Source organism: Phascolarctos cinereus, unplaced genomic scaffold (assembly GCF_003287225.1).
Source record: "Phascolarctos cinereus isolate Bilbo 61053 unplaced genomic scaffold, phaCin_HiC Scaffold_7;HRSCAF=346, whole genome shotgun sequence".
NCBI classification, from domain to species: domain Eukaryota; kingdom Metazoa; phylum Chordata; class Mammalia; order Diprotodontia; family Phascolarctidae; genus Phascolarctos; species Phascolarctos cinereus.
In genome coordinates this window covers 132,983,872-133,003,246 of record NW_027556180.1, presented here as the reverse complement: position 1 = coordinate 133,003,246, position 19,375 = coordinate 132,983,872, and the positions used below count along the sequence as shown (strand labels likewise).

At 36.3% G+C, this 19,375-nt stretch overlaps 1 pseudogene; it reads left to right on the top strand.

Annotated features, from left to right (window-relative positions):
* The first annotated feature begins 16,562 nt into the window (after positions 1-16,562).
* On the top strand, positions 16,563-17,376 carry LOC110223558 (cyclin-dependent kinase 4 pseudogene; annotated as a pseudogene).
* Positions 17,377-19,375: the final 1,999 nt, after the last annotated feature.

The following is a 19,375-nucleotide window of genomic DNA, read 5'->3' as shown; positions in this document are numbered from 1 at the left end:
TAAGGGCTGGGTAAACTGAGTAATCATTTTGTCTCAACAACATTGCACCATCTAACTAATAGATATTAAAACAGAGACATGAGTGGAAGTCTTTTAACTCAAATTAATAGTAGCTGTATCACTACAAATTACTGTCAGCTACAGCAACTTCATGAACTTTCCTAATTTCCTACTGTGTACCAAATACTGACTTAGGCTTTGGGAAACCATCACCATGTATATAAGTACATATAAAATATATGAAAAAAAGAGAAATTATATATATTTTAGGAGGAAGTACTAGAGCTGGGATCAGTGGGTATCAGGAAAGGTTTTATGAAGTAGGACATTAAGTAAACTTTGAATGAAATTAAGGTAACTAAGATTCAGAAGTAAGAAATGTCAAGATTGCTAGCTATAGCTCTGCTCTAGGTAAAGGTATATACAAATACAATGCAAAATATTTAAAGTGAGGACACTCAGTACTTTAAGTAAAGGTTTTGGGGTTTGCTAAAGGGAAGCACTGGCTAACAGTATAAGGATTAAAAAAATACACGAAAATGGATATAAAGAAAGAAGAAATGAGGGTTAAGGAGATGGCTGTAGTTAAACCAAAGAGTATTAATGGCCTAATCTATTCTAGATACTCTACTAAACACTGTGGATACAAAGACAACACGAAAACGGTTTCTTCCCTTAAAGGATTTACATTCACTGTATGGAAGGAAATAATATACACACAGACATGTACGTACATCATGCTGATTAGTTTGACTAGAACACAGATTGTATGATGGGTATTTATATGCATTATATCTGGAAAGACAGGTTAGAGCTACATTGTGAACGTATTTAAATGACCCCAAAAAAAGTTTATTCTTTATCCCAGAATCAATAGTAAACCACTAAAGCTTTTTGAGTAGGGAGTTATATAGTCAGTCCTATGCTTAAAAAAGACCCTTTGTCAGCTAACTGAAAGATAGAATGGACCAAAAAGAATCTGGAGGAAGTAATGTCAGGAGGAAGTAATGTCAATCAATAGACTATTGCAATATTACAGATGAGAGATGATAAGGGTGGTGGCTGCCTGAGTGAATTAAGGGGAAAAGGTACTCAGTATCTTGAATATGAAAAACATAGTGTGAATATGAAAAACAAAGTTTAATTCAGTGTTAAAGGGTGAAAAATGAAAGTAGAAGAAAGAAAGAGAGAAAAAAGGGAGAAAGGAGAGAAGGAAAGAGGCAGGAAAGAAGGAAGGAAACATGAGATTCAAATGGAAGTGTTTGTCTCTTTAAGAAAAAAGAACAGAATCTGCATTAGAAATAAGACATGCTGAATTAGTTCAGTGCAGGAAGAGGAAGGATTTGTTTTAACTGATGATACAGTTGCAAAAAGACATATTCAGGTCAAATACTAGCATATCATACTGATGATAAAAAGAAAAGCATGAGCTTTTTTGGGGGGGTACAAAATATATAACATGAAGAGGGTGAAGACTTGATGCTGGGGAAATTAAAGAGGAAACATTCTGAGATAGTAAGTCTGGGTGATAAGGAAGATAAGGTTGTTGAAATATCGTGCTGGGATAAAGCTTCAAGGATAAGCATTATATAACCTATACACTCTAAATGATATAGGGCTCTTGTTTACGAAGCAAAAAAATTGTATTTAAATAATCTCTTCATTCTTAAACAAAGTAGTTCCATTATCTCAAGTACAGCAAACTATAAAGTGCATTTTCCACCTCACTGCAATTCACTGCAAATGGCCTAGATCAACATTCTGAAAAGTCAAGTAGATTCTTTAGCCCTCTAATAGGTTTTAGCTGCATGACTTCAGTACCAAAATACATGGCTCAGTGAGCAACAGCTCACTTTTTAAAATCTTTAATGCACTAAATATTAAACATGTAGCCTCTCCAAGGACAGATCACAATCCAGAACGCTTTGAAAGTGATGATGAAAGGCACATTTTTTTATGCTTGGTCTGTACAATAGACATCAGCTTTCTAACTTCTAACTTCTAACATATTCAAAGACCTTCAAGATGAGTCAAGACATCCCTTATCAGCAGTTGTCACCACATGTCATATAATGCTTCTGATAACTTCAGAGTAAGATTTTAAAATAGGAAGTTAAAATTAAACTTCCTTCTTTCCCTCCCTACCTCCTCCCCCTCTTCCTTTTTTTCTTCTTTCCTTCCTTGCTTCCTTCCTTCCTTCCTTCCCTCCCTCATTTCCTTTTTAACTAGATCTCATTGTGTCTGTATATTATACACACATTATAAAGGATGTGTTAGTGGGAATGCTATGTTTGAAGGGAAGGGAAGTGGGCAAACAAATGAACAATTAGTTTCTAAATGGGGAGAAAAAAAATCTTCATGAATAAAGAGGGAAATAATCGTTACAAAGTGTACCATACATCAAAGCAACTTAATGTAGAGGAGAAAATTATTTAGTATGTTACAAGGGGAAGTGGGTTGTAAGAGAGATCAGAATGTAAAAAGAGTTAAGCAAAGAAATCTTGAAGAAGGAGGATCTTAACTTATTAGTGAAAGATGTAATGAATAATGTAATGAATAATGATGTTAGTTTACATCAATAAGGAAGGTGCTGTGGATAATAGGGAGAATATAGACAGAAACCATAAAGAGAAATATTCAAGCATAAAAAGACCTTAACGGTTTTTTGTGGAGAACAGTAAAACGTGATATTGGAAAAGTAAGGATATGGAGATTAATTCATTGATGTAGGACCTCCAATGTTAGGCTTTGAGGCTCAGATCTGGTACAATAAACACAAAAAAGCTATTACAGCTTTTTAAGAAATAAATATTATCATATGAGTGTCTGAAGCAGACAAATCTGTCAACTTTGTGTAGAATGGAACAAAATGATCACAATATTAAGAAGTATATATTTCTAGTCCTTCTAGAAGATGCAAAGTGAGTTGAAAGTCTGTTATTTAAACTAAATATAATAAGTGACATTCTATGCCTTAATCTCATATTTGTTGATCATATTGTGTTGGGATTGTGAACAGATAAAAGGAAAGAGGAAAAAAGAAAAAAGAAAATGAGATTTTACTCATAATACTTTTGTTGCATAAACTTCAACTGTGTTGATTCCCAATCTCATTCTTTCTCCTTTTAAGTATGTTGCTTCATCAAAATTTCTCTCTCTCATGCATTTTCAGTCTGTACATGCTGCTGACTTCTTCCATATGATTACATGCACACATAGTGTCTACAATCCTACACAAACATACACACATACACACCTTTCAATCTTTGGGTCTCAAAAATACTACTATACCATTTTCCTTTTCCCTTTCATCATTATACCTATTAAAAAATACATCTACATCTGATGGATGTACTTTCTCATTGAGCACCTATGCCAACCTCCACCACTACACAATCTCTGACATTTCTTGCAATCTAGGTTCAGTCTTCATTCCATTTACTGAAAATTATCTCCCAAAGGTCAGAAATTAACTTAGTTCAATCTAAATACTTTTTTCTAGGTTATTTTCTTCCCCTTTCTATAGTTTTTGATACCACACACCATTCATTTTTACTGAATATACTACCTACTCTCGACTTCTAGGATGCCATATTCTTCTGGTTCTCTACACTCTCTAAGTACTCTATATGTCTTTCTTCAGGTTCTTTTTCTTTATCTTGATTCCTTTACTTTGCTATTCCCCAGCTTTCACTGTATCCTGGGCCATTGCTAGTTATCTTGATTTATTTCTTGCCCCTGGATTCCTGTCTCTGGAGAGGGTGAAGCTGATGACTTTGCTCAGCTCTGCCTCACTTAAATCTCATTCACTTGCAAGGCATTATGTCACCCTACTGATGTGATTGGTCTTCTCTGAGAACAAAGGATGAACAACAATCTGTGAGTAGTTAACAGCCTCCTGGGGACCCAACTGACTAGTTTGAGATGGGCAATGATCCTCTTCCTCCTCTTGCTCTTCTTCCTCCTCCTCCACACACAGCTTGTAAGTGACTGAGACTGGATCTGAACTCATATCTTTCTGATTTCATGCTCAGTGCTCTATCCCCTGCACTACCTAGTTGCTTCCAATGTACACCTCCTCAATATCTCCTTGACATTCCTTTCTCTTCTCACTGCCAATATCCTAGCACAGACCCTAATTATCAACCACTTGGACCATTCATGCAGCCTTGAAACATAACTTTCTGAGGTCATATTCTCTCCTTCTTCGGGTTTAGTCTTCATAATATTGTAAGATTAATATTCCTTTCCCATCCCTGTTTTTCATCAATATTTTGTGCTAATTTGTCCCTATGCTCTGATCATGGCATTCCTTGAAGCAATAAAATACATTCACATTCTTCCTTTTGAAATGCTTGACATTATTCCAATGTCATGTTTTCCACATATAGCTTTTCTTAATAGCCCTGGGTTCTTCCTATCTTGGTTATCAAATAGCATTTTGTTAGGATTTCCTTTGTTCATCTTGTATTATTTTGATTTATAGTTATTTGGTGCATGTGTACACACACGCATGCATGTGCATACACATACACACACACACACACACACAGACACTCACGCATGCACACCTCTCCATAAGACTGTGAACTCCATGAGGACAGAGATCATTTATCAGTTATCGTAATCGGTGTCTAGTAGAATAGTGTTCTACATAGCATCAGTGAATTTCAAACTCTAATCCGTTTAAAATATAACCTATCAAAATGGCCAACATGACAAAACAGGAAAATGATAAATGTTGGAGATGTGGGAAAACTGGAATACTAATGCATTGTTGTTGGAGTTGTAAAACAATCCAACCATTTTGGAGAGTAGTTTGGAACTATACCCAAAGGGCTATAAAAATGTGCATACCCTCTGACCTAGCAATAGCATTTCCAGCACTATAACCCAAAGAGATCATACAAATGGGAAAAGGACCCACATGTACAAAAATATTTACAGCATCTCTTTTTGTGGTGGCAAAGATTAGGAAATTGAGAGGATGCCCATCAACTGGGGAATGGCTGAACAAGTTGTGGTATTTGAATACAATGGAATACTATTGTGCTATAAGAAATGATGAACAGGCTGACTTCAGAAAAACCTGGAAAGACCTGTACGGTCTGATGCTCAGTGAAACGAGCAGAACCTGGAGAACGTTGTACACAGTAACAGCCACGTCATGCAATGACTAATATTGATAGACTTAACTCTTCTCAGCAATACAAGGATCTAAGATATCTCCAAAGGCCTCATGACGGAAAATGCTATACACATCCAAAGAAAGAACTATGGAATTTTAATGCAGATTGCTTCTGTTGTGTTTTGTTTCCTCTTTCTGGTGGTTCCTCCTATTGGTTCTACTTTTTACTTACAACATCACTAATGTGAAAATATGTTTAATAGGAATGTGTGTGTATACACACACACACACATACAGCCTATATCTAATTGCATGCCATCTTGATGGGGGACGGGAGGAAGGGGGAGAAAAATTTAAAACTCAAAAGTTTATGGAAGTAATTGCTGATAATTCAAAATAAATTAACAAATTAAAAAACATAACTTATTAACTTTCCCTCTAACCCATACTCCTTACTTTTTTATTTCTTTCCATAGTGTAAATACTATACTAGTTACCTAAGTTTACAAGCTTAGAGTTATCCCTGAATCTTTATTTTCCCTCACTTTACCCCAACATCTCTGATATCCATTCCTTTGGGCCCACTCATACGAACTATTTCACTATATCATCTTTTGCATAAACTATTGCAAAAGCTGGTAATTTATTTTCTATACCTCCAATCTATGCTGTCTTCAATCCACTGTCTAGTATAATCACCAAAGTGATTTTTCTCAAGTATTTATCTGATCATGACACCCCCTATCAATAAACTATTGGTCCCCTATTAACTTCAGGATCAAATATAAAATCCTGTTTCTGACATTTCAAATTCTTAATCTCGTGATTCTGGTTCACCCTTCCCAGATTTTTATACAACACTCACAGATTAAAGTCTAACTGTTTTACTTCCTATTTTTTGTGCCCAGAATTACATCTCCCAACATCGTGATTTCCAAAGGCTGTGTTGAATGGCTTGAATGAACACACACACACACACACACACACACACACACACACACACACACGCAAAACTAAAAATAAAAAATCATTATTTAAAATGCCACTGTGGGCCCTTTCATGGACTGAGACCAATTCATATTTTTCTTAAAGACTATGAATATAGGAATTTTGAGTTTGTTTTCTTCTTATTATTGTGTGTTTTCATCTTCCTTGTCACTCTATGGTCAGCATTTTTTTTTCTGTTGTTTGCTCATTTTACAACTTATTTCTTGACTTTCAGCACTATGCTAAAGTGGGGCTCTGCTTGCCAAGAGGAGAGGTTACTGTCCCAAACTTCATCTTTTTTTTATGTAGTTGTTTTCAGAGGTAATTCTGGGCACCTGTATATTTTTGGCTCTTCCAAAGTGGTATGATCTAGGGAGATGTATGTTCTCTACTCTCTTATACTGTGCACTGACTTGTGTGCTAACACAAGTATTCTTTTCAATCCTGGAAATGTGACCAGGATCCCTGCTCCCCTGTGGTTGCAAGTTCGGCTGTGCTACTGCTCCTGCTAGCATTGGGACTAAGTTCTAGGATTGGCACCCAGATCAAAGTACAGACAAGGCAACAGTGTTGTGCCCCTGGGGCCAGCACAAGGATCCCCGTAGATCTTCTGAACTGTTGTCTGATCCCCTTACCACCCATGGGCTGAGAGGTTTGGAAACCACTACTGCTGCCACTAATTTTCAGTCACCCAGAGGCCTGTTCCTGGTTTGTTGAAGCCTGGTCTGCGCTGGTCAGGTCTGCCCTGGTGCAGCATGTGCTGGACTATGCTCCTCTCTCACTGTGGTGCAATAGCTCTTTCTTGTCAACCTTCTAAGTTGTCTTGGGCTTGGAAACTTGTTTCAGTCTGTCTTTTTATGGGTTCTGCTACTCTAGAACTTGCTTAGAGTCATTGTTTAAAAGTATTTGGAGGGTTTTGGGAGAGAGCTCATGCCAGTTTCTGCCCTTACTCCATCATCTTGGCTTTGCCTTTGAAATATGTATGTATGTGCAAGTATACACATATATGCATGTATATTTATGTATACACATGTGTATACATGCATTGTATACACACAAATATACATTTGTATTTTTATATCCATGAATGTATATGTATGCATGCTTACATGTATGCATATATGTGTATGCACATATGTGCGTCTATATATACATAAATATACAAATATATATTCATACACTCATAGTTTATATTGCATACAGGGCACTGGTAGGCTTAAATAGCTAATAATCTCATTGGCTTTACATTGTTGTGATCAATTCTCCAAATACAGGCAAAACTCATTTTGTTTAATCCTGTATCTATATGGTTCTAATTAACGAATAAATTATCAATTGAGAAGCATTTATTAAATACCTAATGTTTACCAGTCACTATTCTAGACATGGTGGACACAAGACAAAAAGGAAGAGTTTTAACAGAACTTTTGAATAGAGATTCAATTATATGGAGGAACAACAAGTACACATACAAATATGGGATCTGAGTAATATTCAAGCAGTCAGTTAACAAGCATTTATTAAATATTTCCTCTTTGCCAAGCGCTGAACTAAGTATGAGGCATACAAAGGAAAAATAAGGAAGTCTAATGGGGGATACAACATGCAAAATAACTACGTACAAGTAAAATATATAGAATAAAGTGTAGATAATCAGTGAGGCAAGACAATACATGAGGGAGATCAGGAAAGGCTTCTTGAAGAAGATGGAATTTTAGCTGGAACTTAAAACAAACTAGGGAAGCCAGGAGGTACAGGTGAGGAGGGAGAACATTTGAGACATGGGAGACAGCCAGAACAAAATGTCTGGAGTATGAAGATGGGGTGTTTTATTTAGCAAACAGCAACTAAGCTAGTGTCACTGGATTGCAGAGTATGCAGAAGCAAGCGAGGTGTAAGACTTGAAAGGTAGAAGAGGGCAAGGTTGTAAATGGCTCTGAATGCCAAGAAGATAATTTTATATTTTGCCATAGTGGTAATAGGAAGCCCTTGGAGTTTATGGAGTGGGAGAAGAGGCAGGTGTGTGTGACATAGTCAGATCTACACTTTAGGAAGAATAACTGGACATCTCAGTAGAGTATGAACTGGATTGGGGTAGAGATTTGAGACAAAATGAACCAACAGATTATTAAAACAGTCCATGTATGAGGTAATGACATTCTGCATCAGGGTGGTGGCAATATCAGAAGAAAAAAGAGGACATATGCAATAGATATTAGAAGAGAAAGGGGAATATTTGATAGATTTTGCAAAGGCAAAAACTATAAGCCTTGGAAAGACTGGATATGGAGGATGTGAGATAGAGTGAGGAGTCAAGGACAACATATTGGTTGTGAACCTGGGAGGATGGTAGTGCTCTTGACAGTAATAAGGAAGTTTATCAAAGGAGAAGGTTTGGGAAAAATTTCCGTTTTGGACATTTTGAGTTACATATGGGAATTCAGTTTGAGATGTCTAATAAACAGAAAGATGCAAATCTGGAGACACGGAAAGAGATTAGAACTGAAAAAGTAGATCTAAGAATCATCTGAACAGAGATGATAATTGAAAACTCTGAAGCAGATATCACCAGTTGAAATCTTACAGTATGAGGATGACTTATCAGATGATTGCTAATGGACTTTACTTTTCTCTACTCCATTCATCACCAGCTTACAGTATTTTCCTGAGATTGCTCCATATGGACTGCCTCCCACACTCTTTCCTAGAACGTATAATGCTTAGGTTTTATTTATTTATTTCCTTCTCTTTTTGGCCATTTCAACCATCTTCTTCCCACTGCAGTCTAAGCTCTGGCCCTGGAACTCTGGATTATGAAAGTTATAGCTTTTTACTCATTTCCAAACCCCAAGTGGGTCTCTCCTTAACTTTAGGTATCACCCTCACCATTAGAGTATAACCTCTTTTATGGTAGAAACTGTCTTTTACTTATATTTATGTACATCTTACCTGGCATATAGTCATTCATTTTATTCATTCATTATCCTAGCACCTGGACCTGTTGACTCTTTCAGGTTCTGACTCAGACCTTGGGCTGATTTATATTTTTTAAGATTGTTATTCCTTCCCTTTAGGATTATTAATCACCTGAATATCCTTTATCTCTTATTCTGTCCCTCCTACCCATAGGGAATAGAGTCAGGAAAGGTTTAGCTATTCCCATCATGTATAATATCTACTCAATTGGAAGGTATCCATATATAGGATACCTATGCACACACACACACACACACACACACACACACACACACACACACACACACATACACACACACACATTTGTGTGTGTATATTTATATAATGAGCCTAAATATGGTTGTTGTTTCTTTGTATGTAGGAGAGCATGTACTGTGTGGTTTCCCACATATGCCACTAATTTGCCCAATAATTCCAGCCAGAGGTATCTTGATATTACTCGAGAGAGAGAGAAAAGTAAGAGAATGAGCAGTTTAATTTTTGTCTCAGCAACTACCCAGAAGGAACTTAACTAATAAACAGTTCTACCTTTACCCTCAATTAAGGGACATAGCAAAATGAGAAAAGTCACTCTGGTCAACAGCTCAGTGTGTAACTGAAGACCTTATCTACTAACCTTAACATACCCTAACTTCAAATTTCTTTGTCATTAAAAGCTCCAATTGATGAAAAACTGCTAAGGTTTGCATACAAGAAACAAAATATGTAAGAATTCAGGGAAGAATTGAAGTCTTTATCTGATAGGTAACTTACACATAACATGATGTTTTGACAAGATGAGGTAAGCTTTATTTCTCTCTTTCTCTCCAACCTTGATTACCAGCCAACTCTAAATCATCAGAAAATATGTTCAGTATACCATTCAGTGTTTTTAATCCTAAAATATGCATTAGCATCTGAATGAGGTTTAGTTGACCGCATGAGTAGAAGTATTCATTTCCAATTCTGTAAGTCACAGAACAGATGTCATATATTGCACCTTAAATATCAGAAATGACAAGCTGATGTACCGTAATATTCCATAGGAAGATTTATCCCAAGACATATCCACTATGCAAGGTGAGGACTCTACAAAGTTAGATAATAATGTTACATATCTGATATATTGCTTTTAGGCCTGTGTCCATTTCAAAAAACAAACAAACAACCAAAAAAACAACAATGAGGAAGTAAAAAGGTCAAATTACTTCAATTTTGCAGCTGATTTAAGTTTCTACCTGATTGCTTTCCTTAGTGTGAGAACACAGAGTCAAATTTGACGGTCATATTTATATCACAAAAAATATATGCTTGACAACAACCATTATGCAAACACAGTATAAGAGTATTTTTTCCACAAAAAGCCTACTTTTTATACCACTGTCATGGTGGGGTAGGTGTATTCTCTTTGGGTATGGAAGCAGAATCCTATAAAGACTTTCTTATCAAGCTGGAAAAGGTTCTGACAATAGTCTTTGAGTCAGTAGTCAAAGGAGCAACTTTATTAAATTCAGAAAGACTCAAAAACCAAGTGATGGAATTTTTTGGCCTTGGCAGCTTATAGAATAGATTAGTAATATTTGAAACAGCCTATGACTTACATCAATGAATAAATAACACAGTGAGTGGAAAAACAAATCTGTGACGTGATGAAGGAACATAAGATATTCAGTTCTCATCAGAGATTTGGTACTAGTTTGCAAACTGATTTAAACATTCTAAACTATTGTATGATTAAATTATAGGTGTTAAAATTTGTTGGCTTTTAGTTTCATTGGCATAATTACTAGTGTAGGCTGCAAAGTTTCATGTTTATTCAGGAGAACTGGAGTGGATTTAAGTAGTTAATAAGCATGTACTGTAAAGAACAAAGTGATGTTTCCTAAATATTTTGTTGGTGACACATGCATTTGGAATTTTAGTTGTTCTACCACCTATACAGAGAAAAAAAGACACATAAAAGGAAAACCAAGTCTTCAAAAGGAAACACTACAAAACATCATTCGAAAAAATAATCCAGGTGGTGCCTAAAATCCTACATTGTTACATTATAATAATAATTTAAAGGGCATCTCATTTTAAAGGAGTAAAAGAAGAATTACATGTAAAAGAAATAAATGTTTAAATCTCATCATTTCAAAACTTCAAAGATTAACAATTACTTGGGTGTTGGTACATGTACACAGATGATGACCCTTTGTAATTTAGTAGATGACCTTTAAGGATCGTGGCAAAAATTCATCATGATTGATGGGTCCAATCTTTATCCAACTGCAATGGCAATTAACTCCTCAAACAGTATAAAATCAGTATTGTTGTTTATTTCTCTCATGATATTTATGTGGATAAGCATTACCTTTGAGCACAGTGAGTTAGTGGCATATTGCCATACATGATATATGCCCCTTCAGGCTAAGATAACAAGGAAATTGAAATGCACTTCTAATGCATGGTTAAGTATTTGACCTTAAGTAAACCTGATGAAGGGAGATCTGGGTTATGAACAGAATTATACTGCACCTCAGAGTATTCACAATATTATGTATATATATGGACACAGACAACATAATTCCTCTACACAATGGACCAATTTTAGTTGACTGCGTATATCTTTACTTATAATCAGTTTATCATTTCCTTCATTTTATCTGATGGATTTTTATATGTAACAGAACCATGCATTCCATTTACATCAAACTATGAAAAGGAATCTCTGTCCTTATTTAAACTTAAGCTAAGAAAAGAGAGGAACAACTTCATTTAAAGGAACCATAACTAGAAAATAAATTTAGCTTCTAAAGTATGTAAATCTAAATCTATTGTCATGTTGATGGATTTAACAAAAGGCTTTAATCTCTCTTCAGTAAGATCAGACTACCTGAAACAACAGAATTGCCCTAAAGATACCAACATATAGTCTGCTAGCCAACCCATGCTCTAAGCAACAAGAATGCATAATGTTTGTAAAGCTACTTTGCTGTCACAACTACAGACAAGTCTATTCAAAGGTCTAAACTATATAGTTCCTGCCTTTTGTTTTTTTAATACCACTGAGGTTGCTGTTCAACAGGGTATATATGAAACAGCTGCAAAAATATCTTTGGTTTTCTTAGACACCCAGACATGAAATTCAACATCGTAGATGGCCCCAGTCTCTAAGGATTTCTAGCCACACAGACTCTATCATAATTAACTGACCTTTAAGAAGCTACCAAATGCTAAGGTACTTTCCCAACCCAAATACGTTCTGAAAAAAATAAATTACATTAATGTCATTTTGATTGTCTTTTAAACTTGGGTTTACTTCAAAAAATCACAGAAGGTTTCATTTGCACAGCCTGAAAACTTAGGCTGGTGATAAGTTAAAAACAAAAAAAAAACAAAGCAATAAAAACAGAATTCCCAGAATGGGAATTCCTTTAACTGACATTACTGTATCACCTGTGTGTCAAATCACACACTACCTTTATTTCTTTTGTCACACACAGCTTCCTTAAGAGTTATGATTTACTTGATCTCCATAGATATAGATAAGATAAGACACAGGAGATTATCTAAATCATTTCCAAACCTATAATCTCATCATTTTGGAGATTTGTAATGTGTGGCATTTTCTCTCCTCACCAAATGACACTGAAAGTTAAAATTCACAAATTTGATTTATTTTGATTTACCTATTCCACCTTTTCAGGCAAAATAACAAACTCTGAATTTCTGAAATAGAAGTACTTTGTGGGTGCTTCTCACTTAGGTGGATAAAGTTCTCCCAAATTCCAAATAAAACAGTAAATGGTTTTTCAATACCCTCCATTACATAGAATGGAAAATCAGAGTAATGGAATTTTAGGAAGAACAAACGCTGATATTAAAAAAAAAAAGATGTAAAAATAAACCAAGAATATCAATGAAAATAGTTCCAATTTTTATAGCACTTCAAAAGTTTGCAAAATATTTTTTCCCATAAAAGCCTATAAATTAAATAGTAAAAATATTAATATTTACATTTTGTTGATGAAGAAACTAAGACTCAGAGAAGTTAAAAGACTTACCCTTGGTTACCCAAATGTTCAGTTTCCATGCAGGACAAGGGTTAAACAATTACTCTATTAATTAATTTTCATAGTTAATCTAGATAAATCAGGCAAACAAAGCTGCTATATGTAGAATTGCCCAGATTATCTTTGACAACAAAGTTTGAATAAATCAAGAAATTATTTGACTTCCCTTTCTATTAGAGTATAACTATATGGAACAACACAGAACACATTTGGATTGTGGCATTAGGTTTTGTGAGCAATGCACTGAGTTCAATTAAATTCAACTCAGCATAATTCAATTCACTTAAAAAATGTCTGTGAAGTGTTCTGTGCCTACTATGTGCAACTGCATTTTTTAAATTCTACCACAATATCATTTTATCAGAATGTTGGTCCTCAAGTAATCATGTATTTTGGCCACAATATCTCACAAAGCCCATCTAAAAAGAGATGGAGTTATTGAATTTGTAGAATACTGTGACTGCTGTAGCTCCTCCAAATTGAAATATAATAAAGACATTGTATCAGACACTGGGCAAACAAAAACTAATTAAGACACATATCCTGTCCTCAGGGAGTTTGCCATTAAACTTAGGTATAAACTATGTACATAAATATGGTAAGAGACAAATTATCACGTGCAAAGTAAAGGGGGAGACAATTTGCTATGGGACAATTGAGGATGGAGATGTCACATTCCACTATAGGTAATGGGGAAGGTTCCATAGGTAACATATGAGCTGACTTTTAAAAAGTTAAAGATTTCTGTAAGGACAAGGTGGAAAGAGTGAAGTGTCCAGTTTCACTGGAATGCAAAGTACAGGAAGAGGAGTGTTGAGAAATAAGGTTTAAAAGAGAGATTAGAGATAGATTCCTGAGGACTTTAAATGTTAGGATAAGGAGTTGACAGTTTATCTTTTAGGAAATGAGAGGCCACAAGAAGGTCCAAGGAGAGAAATTATCAGAGTAGTGTTTTGGAAAGACTAATGGGAACACTAAAAATAGCATTACCAAGGCCATAAACACATCGGGATGTTTGAAGATATTTCTATCTTTTAGGGAAACTATTTCACCTGGAATATTTCCTTTCCTAACTTCTCAGACCTTCATATGCTTCTTGTTAACACCCCATTGGTAAGATAAAAAACAGACAGATACATGGCTGATAATGACAAATAAAATACCCTGTGTTATGTGCTTATTTTATATGTTATAATCACATCCACACAATCAAACTTAACATTAGAATTTTATTTCAACCTGAGGTTATAGATTTAGAGCCAGAAGGAACCTCAGAATCAAACTAATCCAATCCCCTTATTTTAGAGATGAGGAAACTTAAGCGCAGGGGGTTTAAATTACTACCCCAAAGTTAGATAAGCAATAAGCATCAGACTTGGTTCAAAAGTAAGTATGCAATTTAGTCCATATCATGTTTTATTAATTTGATATTATATGAGAATTTATGGTCAAGATGCCATCTGAACAGAGGCAGTAAACCAGCTGCCCTATACTTACTCTAGCAAAAATCTGAATGTGACATAAAACCATATAATGATCAAGAAATTCAATTGTCCTTTGATTTTAATCCAGTGATTGCATTAATTGGCTTTTTTCCACCCCAGAACTGTGCAAAAAGGTCATTTTGCATATGGGCAATAAGAAAATGTGCCTTTAGCAAAGCCAGCACCAGTGAAGGCAAACAACCCTCTAAACTACCAGAGTGATCAGATACATGGAACCTGCAGGACTCTACATCCAGAGGCAGCAAGAACTAAGGGGCTTCCTGAGAAATCTACAGGGTAGTCTGAAACATGTAGAGAGTTCCTTGAAAGCCCCAACAGCTACAGTGATCATCAGTGTGAGTATGGCTTTAACAAGCATACTCAAGTTCTCCAAGGTTACTGGTAACTCCTGAGGTGCCAAACAGGGCCCAGAAGATCCAGCAATTTGAACTTCAAAGATACATCAAGCTTAAGCCTAGGAAGGGAAAGTTAGTGGAGGAACTCACCCAGAGTGAGACCAAGATGGGTGAATCACCCACTGAAAAGTGCAGCTGAGGTCAGTGCCAGACCCTGGAACCAAATCCTAATTCAAGAACTAAAACTGTAGAGATAAGTAAACCAAAGACAGCAACACATATTGAAAATTATCACAAGTATAGAGATTTCAAGGGAAAAAATAAAGGAGAGAGTATCACCATAACAACTGAAAGTAAAGATTCAAAGGGGAAAAAATGGATTTTTCACAATGATTATATGAATGCCAAGACATCAAGCAAGAGATTAAAAAAAAATGAAGTAAAGCTCTTTAGGGGGAAAAAATGGGAAAAGAATAAATAGTATTGAAATGAAAGCAGTAAACTTTACCCAAGAAACATACTCCCTAAAAACTAGAAAAGATCAAATGGAAACCCATGAAATAGTAACAAATAGAACAAAACCAAAAGATTGAAAAGAATAAAAGAAAATGTAAAATGTTTTTTTTAAATGACCCTAAAATCTATGGAAATAAATCTGGAAGTCTGGAAAATAAAATCTGGGAAACAAATCAAATTCTGTAATTCAAGAAATCCTAAATGAAAAGTTTCTACAGCTTTTAGAAGCAGATTATTAAGAATGAATTCAATGATTACCACTTGAAAAGAGCTAAAAAAAAAGTGACAGCCAAAATCCAGAGCTCTCATTTCAACTACCAAAAAAAAAAAAAGTTCTTACTGCAAGCATCTGGAAAATAGCAGATTAAGTGATGATCAAAAAATTCAATCAGGATTACAAACCTGGCAGATTCAACTAAAAAAAATCGATTTTTTATTCCAATAATAAAAAAAATAAGGTGAAAACCAAGAATAATATCCCCAAAGCTGTTTATAAACCTTTATGAGGGGGTGGGGTGAGGGAATGGACCCTTAAAGGAATACAGAACTTTGAAAACTTCTCATGAAAGATGAACGCTAAGCAGGAATTTTGAAATCCAAACCTAAGAGTCAATAGAAACCAAGACAGCTAAATTTATTTCAGTGGAAAGGTGCTATATGATAATGTAGTGCCAACATTCAAATGAGGGAAGGAAAAGAAAGAAGTATCCCTTCAAAAAGCTCTCTTCTCTCCCTCCTCCTCCCGCCGCCTTGGCAGCGCTGGTCACGTGGTGAAGTTGGGGGAGAGGGATTCATTCTAGCCCCCTGGGAGTCAATGGTGAAGCCTGCCGCCCCGCCCCCCCCCCCCCCCCAGGCACCGACTTACCCAGCATGGCTTCTCCGGGGCCGTCTCCGGCTCCGGTGCCTACGTAACGGTCTGTCCCCGCTCGGTATGAACCAGTGGCCAGGATTGCTTTGGTGCCTCTGGGACGGCGTACAAGGCCCGTCGCCCCCCCAGCGGCCACTTCGTGGCACTCAAGAGCGTGAAAGTCCCTACAGGAGGAGGAAGTGGAGGGGCCTGCCCGGAAGGAGGCGTTCCAATGTGGTCCTGCTGATGCGTGTCTGTGCCACTGCTGGAACTGACCGAGAGACCAAGGGGACCCTGGGGTTTGAACACGTGGACCAAGACCTTATCTGGACAAGGCCCCTCCACCAGGCTTTCCTTGGAGACCATTAAGGACCTAATGAGACAGTTCTTAAAAGGCCTAGACTTCCTTCGTGCCTACTGCATTGCCTACCATGACTTGAAGCTAGAAAACATCCTTGTGACCAGTAGTGGAACAGTCATGCTGGCTGACTTTGGCTTTGCCCGGATCTGCCGCTGCCAGATGGCACTCACACCTGTGGTAGTCACTCTCTGGTACGGGCTCCTGAAGTTCTCCTGCAATCAGCATATGCAACACCTGTGCATATATGGCGTGTTGGCTGCATTTTCGCAGAGATGCTCCATAGGAATCCTCTCTTCTGTAGAAACTCTGAAGTTGACCAGTTGAACAAAATCTTTGACTTCATCGCGCTCCCAGCAGAAAATGACTGGCCCCCTGATGTTTCTCTGCCCCATCGAGCCTTTACAATCTGTTGTACTTGAGCTGGAAGGACCTGGAGCACAACTCTTAGTGGAAATGGTGACCTTTAGAACCCACAAACGAATCTCTGCCTTTGGAGCTCTGCAACACACCTACAGACAACTGGGAAAGGGAACCCATAATGACCACTGCAAGGACTGTATCCAGGACCAATAAAGAAGGAAGAAGAAAGAGCTTTCATTTCCCCTCTCCACAGACACTAAAATCACTCCTACCTCCAGCATAATGTGTGGCATCACAAGGTAGGAGGGAGAACATGATCCTCCATACACATACCATTCCCAGATCCTTAATCATTTTAAACAGAATCTTTTACTGCCTTACATTCCCTTACCACTAACACCAGTTGTGAGACATCCCTCTGTCCCACCCTAGCCCCTTACATTTTGGGCGGGAAAGGAAGATTTATACGGAAAAAAAAGTTAATATCTTCAAAGGGTATTGAGGGAAATATAAAAACAAAACAAACAAGGGGCCCCAGGGACTGGGGTGGATTGATTCTATTCTGAAGGACTAAAGGAAGGAAAAAGAGAAGGATGAATAAAAAAAAAAAGAATGGGCATGAAATTTACTATCTGTCATAGATAGGTTATGTAAGAAGACTGTACAAACACAGAAAGGGGTGTGGGAATGGGCATCAAAAGAACCTCACTCTTACCTGAAATGAACAAAGGAATATAGGACATACACAAAGTTTCAGTTTTATATCAATTCAACAACAACAAAATACACTTCTTGATCCTGAAGGATAATTTAAATGAAAGACAAAAGAACTAATTTCTCTGGCAGTGCCCATCAATTTGGGGATGGTTGACAAATTGTTGTATAAATATGAAAAAAAAAAGAATTTTCTAAGGAAGTGACTGAGTTGAAGAGAATCTTGAGTAGCATAAACTAATGCAGATAAGTGAGCAGAACCAAAACAACAATTTATGCCAGGACAGCATTGTGAGGGAAAAAAAAATTGACAACTTCAGAGTGATAATCAATGCAGTGGCCAGCCATGTGTCCAAAGCACCTGTGATAATGCAAATTAGTTACCTCCTGAAAGATATGTGATAGACTAATGGTAGAGGAAGAATACAAAAAGAAACATAGATTTTGGAATATTCCCACCATGCAGATTTGTTTTGATTGACTAGCTAATTAGGAACAAATTCCCTTTCCCCTTTCCCTGTTCTTTTTATTAGGTTGAAAGTAAGAGCAGTAGAGTCAGCAATACTTTTGCAAAAAAAGAAAAAAGAGATAGTCATTTTAATGTGTGTATACACGCATGAAAGAAAACAAATGAAGAAGGAAGCATAGAGAGGAAGGATAGTTTTGAAAGCAACATGTGGAATTATTACATACTTAAAAATCAAACAGGCATTATGAAATGGAGATTTATGGTTCCTTAATCTCCTCTTTCTGTTTCTGTTTTTATATAAATGCTCTTTTTTTGGTGTTTAAAAATCATGTTATATATTGAATCCCTTCAAAGCCCTACTCAGGTCTTCTGTCTACGAAGTATGGACTTTTTATGCTCTATCACTGAAACATATATTGTTTATAGATCCTTGTGTATAGGAATTATTTCATTAGTTATTTTTGAGATCCCAGCACCCAGAAAAGTGCCTGGCACTCATTATTAGTTTATTAAAAGCTAATGGTTCTATATTGCTTCCCTTGTCAAATATCATTTGACAGTATACCCACTTATAAGAATTGTAGATGTTTGTGATATGATAAGGGAAAAGAAATCTTTTTGCATCATCTGCCTCGGTTTCGGAATTTTGGAAAGCCCAGTTACTGAATACACATGAAGAAATTAGAAATTCTAATATTGATTGATAGTATCAAATGCCTATTTTAATAAAGATGCTAATATAGTATATCTTTTAATAAAGCACTGCTCAAAGTTAATGCAGCTCAAAAATGCAGTAACTCTTCCCCTTAAGTCATCCAATGACATTTATTGAGTACATGCTCTGTAAAGAATTTAATATGGAGGCATTCAAGTACTGGTAAAAGAATATGAAGGCAAATATGACGTCTTCTAGGAGGTAAAAATCTAGTCAAGGAGAAAGGGAAAAAAACTTTTATGTAAATACAAGCTTTACATGCATAATCTCACAGATAATTAAATACAGATTCTCAGAAAGGATATAATTTAGTCCATGTTGTTCATTAATTTCAGATTATATACAGAACTATCCTCAGAACCCTATGCCAATACTTCATCAGTTTATGGAGGGGACCTTAGAATCTGAAAGGTTATTCCAGTAGA